Source organism: Hemitrygon akajei, chromosome 22 (genome assembly GCF_048418815.1).
Source record: "Hemitrygon akajei chromosome 22, sHemAka1.3, whole genome shotgun sequence".
Classification (NCBI taxonomy): domain Eukaryota; kingdom Metazoa; phylum Chordata; class Chondrichthyes; order Myliobatiformes; family Dasyatidae; genus Hemitrygon; species Hemitrygon akajei.
Window position 1 is genome coordinate 39,931,205 of NC_133145.1, and position 13,235 is coordinate 39,944,439.

General features: G+C 42.1%; 1 protein-coding gene across 19 annotated transcripts in view; it reads left to right on the plus strand.

Moving 5' to 3' along the window:
• The window catches only part of rbfox3a (RNA binding fox-1 homolog 3a), a 1,515,582-nt gene that overhangs the window by 870,759 nt on the left and 631,588 nt on the right, over positions 1–13,235 (plus strand). The gene's annotated exons all lie outside the window — the stretch shown is intronic.

Below are 13,235 nucleotides of genomic sequence, written 5' to 3' on the forward strand. Positions count from 1 at the left end.
GTTATATGCACACAATAATCAAAATCTCTTACCTGCCACTGAGCTTTCCTCTGCCCTTGATAATTTTGAGCTTCTCTTTCCACTGTAGTATCGATGAAATTTTTATCAAATACTAGCTCAGCCACAAATGAAATATTCTGTCCAGTTCTGGGTGCCATGTTTTACGAGTTATGTATGTAGGATTGAGAGAGGTCTCAGAAGAGATCTATTGAAATGGGAAAAAAGATGTTGGTTATGTGGATAGCTTAGTGAAGTTGTAGTCGTACTTGGAACAGATGAGATAGTGGAGCATGTGCAGGAGAGATTTAAAATCATAAAACATATAGATGGAGCAGAAAGAGAGAACTGTTCCCTTTGGAGTAAGGAGTCAAGAACTATGAAACATAGGAAGGAAGCAATCGATAATTGGCATTTTCCCACATGGTGTTAGTGAAACTTGGCGAAGTGTTGTGAGCAGCTTACAAACTTCCAAATATGCTTCTTCCGAATTACTGTCACTGCAATTTGCAGCCTGTAATTTCCTTTGAACCTCCTTAATGAACTAGTGATGTTTTGATCTAATGAAGGACTTGGCAGACCTAACACTCAATCATACAGGTATGGCACCTTTAAGCAAATGAAGGTAGAATGCCAGGTCCGAAAGAGAGGGAGGAGGGGAGGTCTCCAGGCCAAACTAAAGTGCCAGAGCATGGGACTTCCTCTATCCAGTATCTTGTTGGCAAAGATACAGTCAATAGAGAACAAGACTGAAGACCTAAGCACAGGATTACTGTATCAGAATGAAATGAGGAATTGCTGAATTCTCTGTTTCATGGAAACATGGCTCACATCAGTAAGCCCCAAGGTCTTCTTGATACACAGGATAGACTGGACTGCTGATTTGGAGAAGGCAAAAGCTGGGGGGGGGGGGGTCTCTATGTTCCATGATAAGCTTTCTGGTGCTCAGACACAGCCATCTTGTCACACTGTCATTCCCCTGACCATGAATATCTAATGATTTATTGCCAAACATTTTATTTAACAAAACTGTTCTGCTCTGTGATCCTGACTGCAGTTTACATACCACCAAAGACAAATGCTAAGAAGGCATTCAAGTTACTGAGATCTACCATCAGCAAACTAGAAACTGCCTACCTCAACACCTTTCAAATCATTGTTGGGACTTCAATTAGACTTGTCTGAAGAAACTTCTCCTCAATTATCATTAACATATCACCTGTGGCACCAGAGGTCCCTAGACACTTGACCACTACAATTAGAAATGCCTTCTTTTTCATGCCTAGACCAAATTTCATGAAATCTGATCACTTAGTTATCCTTCTCCTACCTGCATACAGGCAGAGGCTAAAAAGCAAGGCTCCAGAAGTAAGGTCAATGAAGAGAATCAGAATCAGGTTTATTATCATCAGCATGTGTCGTGAAATTTGTTAACTCAACAGCAGCTGTTCAATGCAACACATAATATAGAAGAAAAAATAAATAGAATACTAATAATAACAATAAATAAGTAAGTAAATCAATTACAGTATACTTATATTGAACAGATTAAGAATCATTCAAAAACAGAAATAGTACAGTATATATTAAAAATGTGAGGTAGTGTCCAGTGGTTCAATGTCCATTTTGGAATCAGATGGCAGAGGGGAAGAAGCTGTTCCTGAATCACTGAGTGTGTGTCTTCAGGCTTCTGTACCTCCTACCTGATGGTAACAGTGAGAAAAGGGCATGCCCTGAGTGCTGGACATCCTTGATAATGGACACTGCCTTTCTGAGACACTGCTCCCTGAAGATGTCCTGAGTACTCCACCCAAGATGGAGCCAACTAAATTTACAACCCTCTGCAGATTCTTTCGGTCCTGTGCCGTAGCCCCCTCATACCAGTCAGTGATGAAGCCTGTCAGAATGCTCTCCACGATACATCTATAGAAGTTTTTGAGTGTATTTGTTGACATACCAAATCTCTTCAAACTCCTAATGAAGTATAGCCACTGTTTTGCATTCTTTATAACTGCATCGATATGTTGGGACCAGGTTAGATCTTCAGAGATCTTGACGTCTAGCAACTTGAAACTGCTCACTCGCTCCATTTCTGATCCCTCTATGAGGATTGAAATGTGTTCCTTTGTCTTACCCTTCCTGAAGTCCACAGTTAGCTCTTTCATCTTACTGACATTGAGTGCCAAGTTGTTGCTGCAACATCACTCCACTAGTTGGCATATCTCACTCCTGTAGTACGCTCTCTTGTCACCATCTGAGATTCTACCAACAATGGTTGTATCATTAGCAAATTTATAGAGGGTATTTGAGCTATGCCTAGCCACATTGTCATGGATATAGAGAGAGAGCAAAGCAGTGGGCTAAGCACACATCCCTGAAGTGCACCAGTATTGATCATCAGTGAGGAGGAGATGTTATCACCAATCTGCACAGATTGTGGTCTTCTGGTTAGGAAGTCGAGGATCCAATTGCAGAGGGAGGTACAGAGGCTCAGGTTCTGTAACTTCTCAATCAGGATTGTGGGAATGATGGTATTAAATGCTGAGCTATCGTCGATGAGCAGCATCCTGACGTAGGTGTAGGTGTCCAGGGATCTAAAACTGTGTGAAGAGCCATTGAGATTGCATCTGCCGTTGACCTATTATGCCGATAGGCAAATTGCAGTGGGTTCAGGTCCTTGTTGAGGCAGGAGTTCAGTCTAGTCATGACCAAATTCAAAACATTTCATCACTGTAGATGTGAGTGCTACCAAGCGATAGTCAGTAAGGCAGCTTTTTAGGCACTGGTATAATTGCTGCCTTTTTGAAGCAATTGGGAAATTCTGGCCCTAGCAGTGAGAGGTTGAAAATATCCTTGAATACTCACACCACTTAGTTAGCATACGTTTTCAGAGGCTTACCAGGTACTCCATCAAGACCTAACGCCTCACCCTCTTTAAAGGCAGCCTAACATCGGCCTCTGATACAGAGACCACAGGGTCTTCAGGTGCAGCAGGGATCTTCACAGCTGTAGTTATATCCTCCCTTTCAAAGCAGGCATAGAAGGCATTTAGTTCATTTGGTAGTGAAGCATCGCTGCCATTCATGCTATTGGGTTTCACATTGTAGGAAGTAATGTCTTGCAAACACTGCCAGAGTTGTCGTACATCCAATGTCACCTCCAACCTCATTCGTAATTGTCTCTTCGCCCTTGAAATAGCCACCCTCAAATCATACCTGGTTTTCTGGTACAGGCCTGGGTCGCCAGACTTGAATGCCACAGATCTAGCCTTCAGCTAATGATGTGCCTCCTGGTTCATCCATGGCTTTTGGTTTGGGAATGTACAGTAAGTCTTTGTAGGCATACACTCATCCACACAGATTTTAATGAAGTCGGCAACAACTGCATCATATTCATCTATGTTCGAAGATGAATCTCTGACTACAGTCCAGTCCACCAGTTCAAGGCAGTCCTGTAAGTGCTCCTGTGCTTCCTTGGTCCAAACCTTCTTGGTCCTCACTACTGGTGCTGCAGTCTTCAGTCTCTGCCTATACTCAGGGAGTAGAAGTACAGCCAGGTGATCAGACTTCCTGAGGTGAGGGCGTGGAACAGCACGGTAGGCATTCTTGATGGTGGTGTAACAATGTTCCAGTGTGTTGTTTCCTCTAGTATTGCAAGTGATCTGTTGATGGTATTTGCTTAGTGATTTTTTCAGACTGGCTTGGTTAAAATCTCCCAAAACAATGGTGAAGGTGTTAGGGTACACTGTTTCGTGCATGTTGATCCCATTGCTCAGATCATCTAAGGCCTGATTGACATTGGCCTGAGGTGGAATGTATACTGCTACCAAAATGATCTCGGAAATCTCCCATAGTTTGTAAAAAGGATGGCACTCAACTGCTAGATATTCCAGGTCTGGTGAGCAAAATTGGAATAGCACTGATATATTTGTGCACCAAGAAGAGTTGATCATGAGGCATACTCCTCCACCTCTGCTTTTGAGAGACTATAGATCTACAGTTGAAGTCAGAAGTTTACATACACCTTAACCAAATACATTTAAACTCAGTTTTTCACAATTCCTGACATTTAATCCTAGAAAACATTCGCTGTCTTAGGTTAGTTAGGACCACTACTTTATTTTAAGAATGCGAAATGTCAGAATAATAGTAGAGAGAATGATTTATTTCAGCTTTTATTTCTTTCATCACATTCTCAATGGGTTAGAAGTTTACATACACTTTGTTAGTATTTGGAAGCATTGCCTTTAAATTGTTTAACTTGTGTCAAACGTTCTGGGTAGCCTTCCACAAGCTTCTCACAATAAGTTGCTGGATTTTTGTTCCATTCCTCCAGATGGAACTGATGTAACTGAGTCAGGTTTGTATGCCTCCTTGCTCGCACACGCTTTTTCAGATCTGCCCACAAATTTTCTATCAGATTGAGGTCAGGGCTTTGTGATGGCCACTCCAATATCTTGACTTTGTTGTCCTTAAGCAATTTTGCCACAAATTTGGAGGTATGCTTGGGGTCATTGTCCATTTGGAAGACCCACTTGCAACCGAGCTTTAACTTCCTGGCTGATGTCATGAGATGTTGCTTCAATATATCCACATAATTATCCTTCCTCATGATGCCATCTATTTTGTGAAGTGCACCAGTCCCTCCTGTAGCAAAGCACCCCCACAACACGATGCTGCCACCCCCATGCTTCATGGTTGGGATGGTGCACTTTGGCTTGCAAGCCTCACCCTTTTTCCTCCAAACATAATGATGGTCAATATGGCCAAACAGTTCAATTTTTGTTTCATCAGACCAGAGGACTTTTCTCCAAAAAGTAAGATCTTTGTCCCCATGTGCCCTTGCAAACTGTAGTCTGGCTTCTTTATGGCGGTTTTCGAGTAGTGGCTTCTTCCTTGCTGTGGTGAACTACATATACCTGTCTGGACACTCCCCCCCTGCTGACTGCTCCTGTGGCTTCTCCCACAGACCCCGGTATAAAGGCGATTGAGGCCTGAGCCCTGCCCTCAGTCTCCAGGATGTAGCATGGTGGTCAATTGCTGCTTGTTCTTTCTTCCAGTCAATAAATCCTATATCTCGCCTCACGTCTCAGAGAGTTATTGATGGTGCATCACTTGCTGAGCAGCCTTTCAGGTTATGTCAATATAGGACTTGTTTTACTGTGGATATAGATACTTGTCTACCTGTTTCCTCCAGCATCTTCACAAGATCCTTTGCTGTTGTTCTGGGATTGATTTGCACTTTTCGTGCCAATATACGTTCATCTCTAGGAGACAGAATGTGTCTCCTTCCTGAGCGATATGACGGCTGCGTGGTCCCATGATGTTTATAATTGCTAACTATTGTTTGTACAGATGAACATGGTACCTTCAGGCATTTGGAAATTTCTCCCAAGGATGAACCAGACTTGTGGAGGTTCACAATTTTTTTTTCTGAGTTCTTGGCTGATTTCTTTTGATTTTGTTTGTAAACTTCTGACCCACTGGAATTGTGATATAGTCAATTAAAAGTGAAATAATCTGTCTGTAAACAATTGTTGGAAAAATTACTCATGTCATGCACAAAGTAGATGTCCTCCACATCTTGCCAAAGCTATAGTTTGCTAATATGAAATCTGTGGAGTGGTTAAACAATGAGTTTTAATGACTTCAACCTAAGTGTAGGTAAACTTCTGATTTCAACTGTATCCTGATGGTGTATAGTAAACCCGTTGATCTGAATCACTGCATCCGATACGGAAGGGGTTAACGAGGATTCCATGAAGCAAAGGGCACATGCAGTCCTTTCGGTCCACATGAGGTGGCCGTGGGAGGGAGAGAAGCAACTACAGGATTTTATCGAGTTGGTGGACTGGACCATAATCAAAGTCTCTTCAAAGAATCTGAATGAGTACACCATGGTTGTCACAGACTTTATAAAAACTATTTTAGATGAGTGTCTCCACAAAATCATTCAGAATCTTCTCCAACCAGAAGCACTGGATGAACCATGAGACCCACAATCTTCTGAGGGCTAGATCAGAGGCATTCAGCTCTGGTGACCAAGCAAAATATGAGGTCCAGGTGCGATATCTAGAAAGCCATCTCAAGTCTGGGTATTCTGGACCAAATTTCAATCGCTGAAGGATGCTCGACAGTTTGGCAGGGCTTGAAAGCTCTCACCTCCTACAAACTGATACAAGTGACACAGGTGACAACATGCTCAATGTCTGTGACTGTGAAACCATGGAAGCACCTTTACAAACACCCACAGCCCTGATGACCCTGTGATTTCTGTTTCTGAAACTAAAATGAGAGCGTCCTTCAAGATAGTGAACACGCAGAAAACATCCAGCCTAGATGGGGTACCTGGCCAAGTACTAAAGACCTCTGCTGATCAAATGGTGAGAGTTTCACCAATACCTGTAACCTCTCATTTCAACAGTCTGATGTACACATCTGCTTCCAGCAGGCTTCACTTATACCAATGCCTAGGAAAAACATGACAACCTGCCTCAATGATTATGGGCCAGCAGGAATTACATCCACTGTGGTGAAGTGTTTTAAGAGATTAGTGATGAAGCTTATCAACTCCTGCCTGAGAAGCGACTTGGATCTGCTCCAATCTGTCCAACGTTGTAACTGGTCATCAGCGGATACCATTTCATTAGTTCTTCACTCAACCCCAGAACATCTGGACTGTAAAGATGCACACATTAGGATACTCTTCATTGACTACAGCTCAGCATTTAATACTATCATCCCTTCAAAATGAATCAATAAGCTTCAAATCCTGGGCCTCAATACCTCAGTGTCCAACTGGTACCCCAGTTAGATCAGAATGGCAACAACATCTTCTGTGCAAGCTCCATCAGCACAGGTGCACCACAAGGCCGTGTGCTTAGCCCCCTGCTCTACTCACTCTATAGTTATGACAGTGAAGCTAAGCACAAGTCCAGCGCCATATTTAAGTTGCAGGTTGAATCAAATGCGGCAATGATTCAGCATATAGGAGGGAGACTGAAAACCTGGCTGAGTGGTGCCACATCATCAACCAAGACCAAGGAGCTGATCATTGACTTCAGGAGGAGTATACTGGTAGTCCATGAGCCAATCCTTATTGGGCGATGAGAGGTTCAGGGGGGTCAGCAACTTGATTATCATTCCAGAGGATCTGTCCGGGGCCCAGCGTGAAAGTGCCATCACAAAGAAAGCGCGGCAGCACTGCGGCTTTCTTAGAAGCTTGCAAAGATTCAGCATGTCACCTAATACGCCGACAAATTTCTGTAAATGTGCACAGTGACTGGTCGGCCTGGTATCGAGACACCAATGCTCGTGAATGGAAAAGCCTACAAAAAGTAGTGGATGCAGCCAGTCCATCATGCATAAACCACTCCCCACCATTGAGCATATCAATATTGAGTGCTGTCGCAGGGAGGCAGCATCCATCATCAAGGACCCCCCCATCATCCAGGTCATGCTCTCTTATCAGGAAGAAAGTACAGGATCCTCAGGACCCACACCACCTAGTTCAGGAACAGTTATGGCCCCTCAACCATCATGCTCTTGAACCAGAGGGGATAATTTCACTCAAATTCACTCACCCCATCACTGAACCATATGCACAACTTACGGACTCACTTTCAAGGTCTCTACAACTCATTTTCTTGCTATTTATTTATTATTATTATGATGCTTTTTTCTCATTTTATAGTTTGTTGTCTTTTGCACATTGATTGTGGTCGGTCCTATTGGGAACCGTCTTTCATTGATTCTATGGTGTTTCTTGTATTTGCTGTGAATGCCCACAAGAAAATGAATTCCAGGGTTGCATGTGGTGACATGAATGTACTTTGATAATAAACTTACTTTGAACTTTGTTGTGAAATGTAAAAAATTGTAAGTGGTTACAGTCAGGAATAACAACAGGGAGCGATGGTGCAGGACAATTCAATTGCAGCATTTGAAAGGGTGCTGGTGAAGTGTCAAAGATGGAAAGAATTTGTGTGGCTGTGGTGAGAGGATGAGATTGGCTGAATTGATCTTACATTGAGACTGTTGCATCTGCACAGTCCCTCATAATATTTTACTTCGTTCATTTCTCAGGATATGGGCAATCCACACATATACCAGGTGCCGTTTATGCTTCCATGCTTCATATTGAAATATAGTGCTGCAGAGCCGGTTTGTAGCAGAATCACACTCTCCTTGTTCACTCACTTCACTCAGGGGTTAACTGCAGAGGAAAGAGAAGGTACTCTACCTTAGTGTTATATTTCTCTTCGAGCTGAACACTGCATTCTCAGTAGCCTTTCATACTCCACTGGTCTCTCCCAGCTGAGCACTGTTTTTTAATTGACCATAAAGCAAGCTAAAATTGAAGCATTTCCAAGATGCCAGCAGAGCAGCAAAAGCTAAAAAAAAACAAGCCAGCATCAATATGAAGTTCTTACAGACGTCCATACCAACTCACGGAGAAACAGAACAAATAATAACAAGCTAGCAATCTTTCTGATATATTCTAATGTTGAAGCACCAAATTACACTTCCTAGTTATGGTGGTAGAAGAGATGGTTATGCCTACCATTAAATACCAGTCAATAACTGTAGATCCTGGAATACCTACCTAACTGCACTCAAAGAATAATGCTCAGTAGTCTCTAGATCAGCTGGATAGCTGGGTTCCGAGTGACTCATTTGCAAAGAAACCCTTTAGTTGCCTGTGGCGTTGAGATTGCACTGCCTGTGGCAGTCAAGGTCCTTGGCTCCTGCTGACTTTCCCAAGATTAGTGAGCAAGCGGGTCAGTCTGTGCACACAAACCTGGTGTAGGCTTCATAGGCAATGTTTGTCATGTCAATCCAAGGCACAGGAGAAGCCAGGACTCAGTCGTTCAAGGACACCATATTGACGGATCTCCCCCAGCAGAGAGAATATTAATCGGACCACGTGACTCCTCATCCTCTGTGGTTATTTATACTTAGATTATCCCTGGTTTTGAATATTGACCAATCCTTCAGGTCTAATGATGGATCTTATTTTCTGCAGAATTTGCTCAGGCCTCCTACATGCGGCCAATTACAGTCAACCTCAGAAAACTCCACAAGGTTGGAACAACACGATGGTAGTAAGCATAGGGTTGTGGTACTCCGCATTGTGACACCAATGCTGAAGCAGGAAAATCTACCATGAATTATAGTAATGTGATGAACAGATCCCACACTGTTTTCTGATGACATAGATGAGGCTGTTTGGCCCATCAAGTCTATGCCAGTGCCAGACTAATCCTATTCCTCACTAGCTGACCACTACACTCTAATAGATTTTCATACTCACCAATTCTTCACAGACTTTCTTTGTGACCAATTCTTCCCATATTCTCATCAGCTCCCCCAGATTCTACCACTCACTTCTACACAAGGAGCAAATTACAGAGGCCAGTTAACCTCCCAAACCACATGTCTTTGGGATCGTGAAAATGTAGATAAAATCCACATGGTCAAGGGAGAACTTGACAACTCCACACAGACAGTGGCTGAGGTCGGGATTACACCAGGGTCTCTGCTGCTGCGAGACAGAAGCTCTGTTAGGTGCGCTACTAAAAAGGATTCTGTTGACATGTCCAGGAGCATTTCAGTGGCCATAGATACTACTTAGCGGTCATTTTAAAACAAAAAATATCTGTCTTCACCTTTGTGCCAACTTGTCACTATTGCTGCTGGGCCGTGTTTACCAGTTTCTCAGTAAATGTACTTCTGGGGACAATAAGTTACAATGCAGTGTCACTGTGATTGACAGTAGTGGATTGCTGATGGTGAAGATGTTGAAAAATAACACTTTACTGCTTCATTAGAGTATTTACACCTGAAACATCAATAATACAAACAAAAGGACAAAGCAATGCACTAAAACATAAGGTTTACTCAACAACTGTGTCTTTTCCGATCAATTCTCCAAACATTGCTACTATGTAATAAATATATGTTCAATAAAGCCAGCAACTTGCATTTATATAGCTCCCTTACCATGACAAAATACCACAAGGAACTTGAACAAAAACTGACCGGACTACATAGAGAGATACTGACACAAGTTACTCAAAGACTGCCTGAATGAAAAAATCACTTGTTTCCTGTGTTCCCCACGAATACCTCATTTCATCGAAAGGTTGTTATCATCCAATATCATTAAAATATTCAAGATTTAACCTGCCTTAAGGGTCAGCTTGAACTTCTAAAACTAAGTATATGAACACTGTTCACATCTTACCCCGGCAAACTCAATGCTAATCTTTCCTGTAAGTTTAATTGACACACAGTGAGAGCGCGAAGTAGTCTTGTGTTCTGACCTCACACGTAATGTGGGTTGACAGGAATCAATCGGGGTTATTAAGTGCAGAACTTTTTCCAGAGATTGTGGTTAAGGGTCTAATAACACATAGAGCCCAAGTGAAATTAATAGCAATTGCAAGTCTGAAATAGATGAAGAGTGGTTGCCACGTGTGGTGGCCTTATCATTGTGCTTGGTGGCTTTTTACTTCTACTTCACTGCATTCCTCCACCCACTTTATTCACTTAACTCTACATCTAAAAATATAACTTTATATAACCGAAGGCTGTGTTCTCAGTCAGTTATCTACTGCCTGTTAAGCTGCTGGCATTTAGGACAGCAATGAAGGTCCTCCATCACCGTCTGTCCTTGGCCCTCTTCTCTATTGTGCCCCAGGTGTGGTTCAGGGTTCTCACTTCTGCCTCTACGGTACAGCGCTGTTTTCTTAGGTCTCACACATCACCTTTGACCTTCACGAGTCCATGAAGCGCTGTTTGATGATGGAGTTGGCCTCTCTTCTCATCATGTTCCCAAACCATCCCCAGCATTTCAGCATGATGTTTGTGGCCATGTCCTCTTGATGACGCTGAAGGAGTAGGACATAGTTGGAGATCTTTCCTGACCAGAAAATACAGAGAATCTTCCAAAAGCTCATGGTGTGGAATGACAACAGTTTGACAAAGTCATCCTCTGTTATGCACCAGCATTCTGAGCTGTACAAGGGTGTGGACAGAATTCAGTGATTGTGGATAAAGGTCAATTAAATACTTAGGGCCTAAATGAAATAAATTGCTATTGCAAGTCTGTAGATAGAGAATGGATGCCAGGTGAGGTGGCCTCATCTTTGTGCTTGGTGTCTTTTTACTCTATTTCCCTGCATTCATCCACCCACTTTATTCGCTTCACCAAAGATATAACTTTATATAACCAAAGGCTGAGTACTCAGTGCTCTAATTCAAATAAAAGATTCTCAGCTAAGTTAACAAAATTGAGTGTTTTTTCTCTATGAACATGTTATTGGAATTAGATTTTGAGAAGCAATGGGCTGCACTTGTGATAGCCATAGTTTTGCCGGACATTAATCAGTATTTATGTCTATAGCTAACAAACAGAAAGATACTTCTTCATTCTTCATAATCACACTAATGTCAGTTTCTGAATGAGTTACAGAAGACCCATGAAACATTTATGCCATTTCCCAGAAAATGACCGCAATTACTTGCAGCGTTGCTGAGGCTAATGAGAATCAACAATCGTTCCATTTTCATGAGTCCTGTAGATTAGTATGTTTTTGCCCTGAGATAAATTCAATCTCACATTTCAAACTAGTGAAAAAGCAAAGGCCAAGAGTTTAGATGGATGATCACCTGCAAGCTTGTTCCTCTTGTTGAATATTTGGTTAACTCTGCTGTTAACAGATTGCTGGAAGTGTAGAGTGACATAAACTCATATAAGCAAAGTGAAAACCAGCAGTCAGCAGCCTTAGAGACATGCTACTCCGTTCCATTTCTCTCAGTTCTTGCTCCACACTGAACACCCATTTTCAACCTTGCCACAGATAACCCAAGTCCACTAACTCCCACGACGTTTCCATTGACAACTATTTGCCTTCTGAACTAACCTATTTCCAACCTTATCTTACGTCATGTACAGAATCCCACATGACTTACCCAATAACAAGCGCGCTTCCCTCAAGATCTTCATCAAGTCCACCTCTGCCTCATGGCAACCAATGGGTAATACATAAAAAATTAAAATGTTTGTAAATTTGTTTATGATCGTCACATATACTGAAATGGGCAGTCTATATGGACAGTATACAAGACCACTGAAACACTGGTCTTATATACTGTCCATAAAAAAAACAATTCAATATAACAGCACATTGAGGTTATTACAGAGTAAAATAATAATATAATGCAGAATAAAGTGTTTACAATACAAAGGAAGGGCAATGCAGGTAGACAATAAAGTTCAAGGTCACAATGAGGTAGATTAAGAGGCAAGAGTCCATTTTAGCATACTAGGTGAAAAATTCAGTACACTTATAGCAGCAGGATCGAAGCCACCCTTGAGCCTGGTGTTAACATGCTTTCAGGCTTTTATATCTGCTTGCTCGATGGGATGTAGGAGAAGAGAGTGTGCCTGGGGTGGGTGAGATCTTTGATAATGCTGGCTGCTTTACCAAGGCAGTGAGAGTGAAGACAAAATTCATGGAGAGGAGGCCGGCTTCCGTGAAGTGCTGAGCTGTGTTTATAACTCTCTGCAGTTGTCACCTCCTTCCTATTGTAAAAGTGTGCTTGACACCATAGCTATCACACCTGCTTTTCAGTCCAAACAAAATATACCTTATAGCTTTTCCCAAGCAAAGGCAACTTGGTCAAGGAATTCAGCTGCATGATTTTGTTGGGAGGTAGAAACAGCTTTTGGAACCTGCACAGCGAACATTTTAAAAAATAACACAATTAGTCAGCACTGTTAGAAGACAACACCATTGGACTGCACATTAATTTAGGAACAACAGCAATTAGTAACCAAATTTCTTGCTCAATCAGCACATTTTCTCACAGTTCTGACCTTAGAAAGCAGCCTCTAAATCATCTTAAATCATATTATGAGATGCTTTCTTCCTTCTATTGGGGAATCTTTACCAGGAATTAACAAATGCTTCAGTGGGGAGGAGCATAGCAGAATTCTCCCTAAAGCACAGAGGAACCCAGGTAGAAACTGTGCATTCAAGACTGTGTATTCCTCTTCGTGGATGCTCCCTCACTTGCTGAGTTCCTCCAGGATTCGGAAGCCATTTTCACTGAGTAAGGATACTTCTTTAGGAGATTACCAGGAAGGAATCTATCAGAGCATGAGTGTGTTTTCTGATTGCTTTTACCAGATGTAAAAGCCAGACGTATTTACCAGAAGCTGAAGGAGGGTAG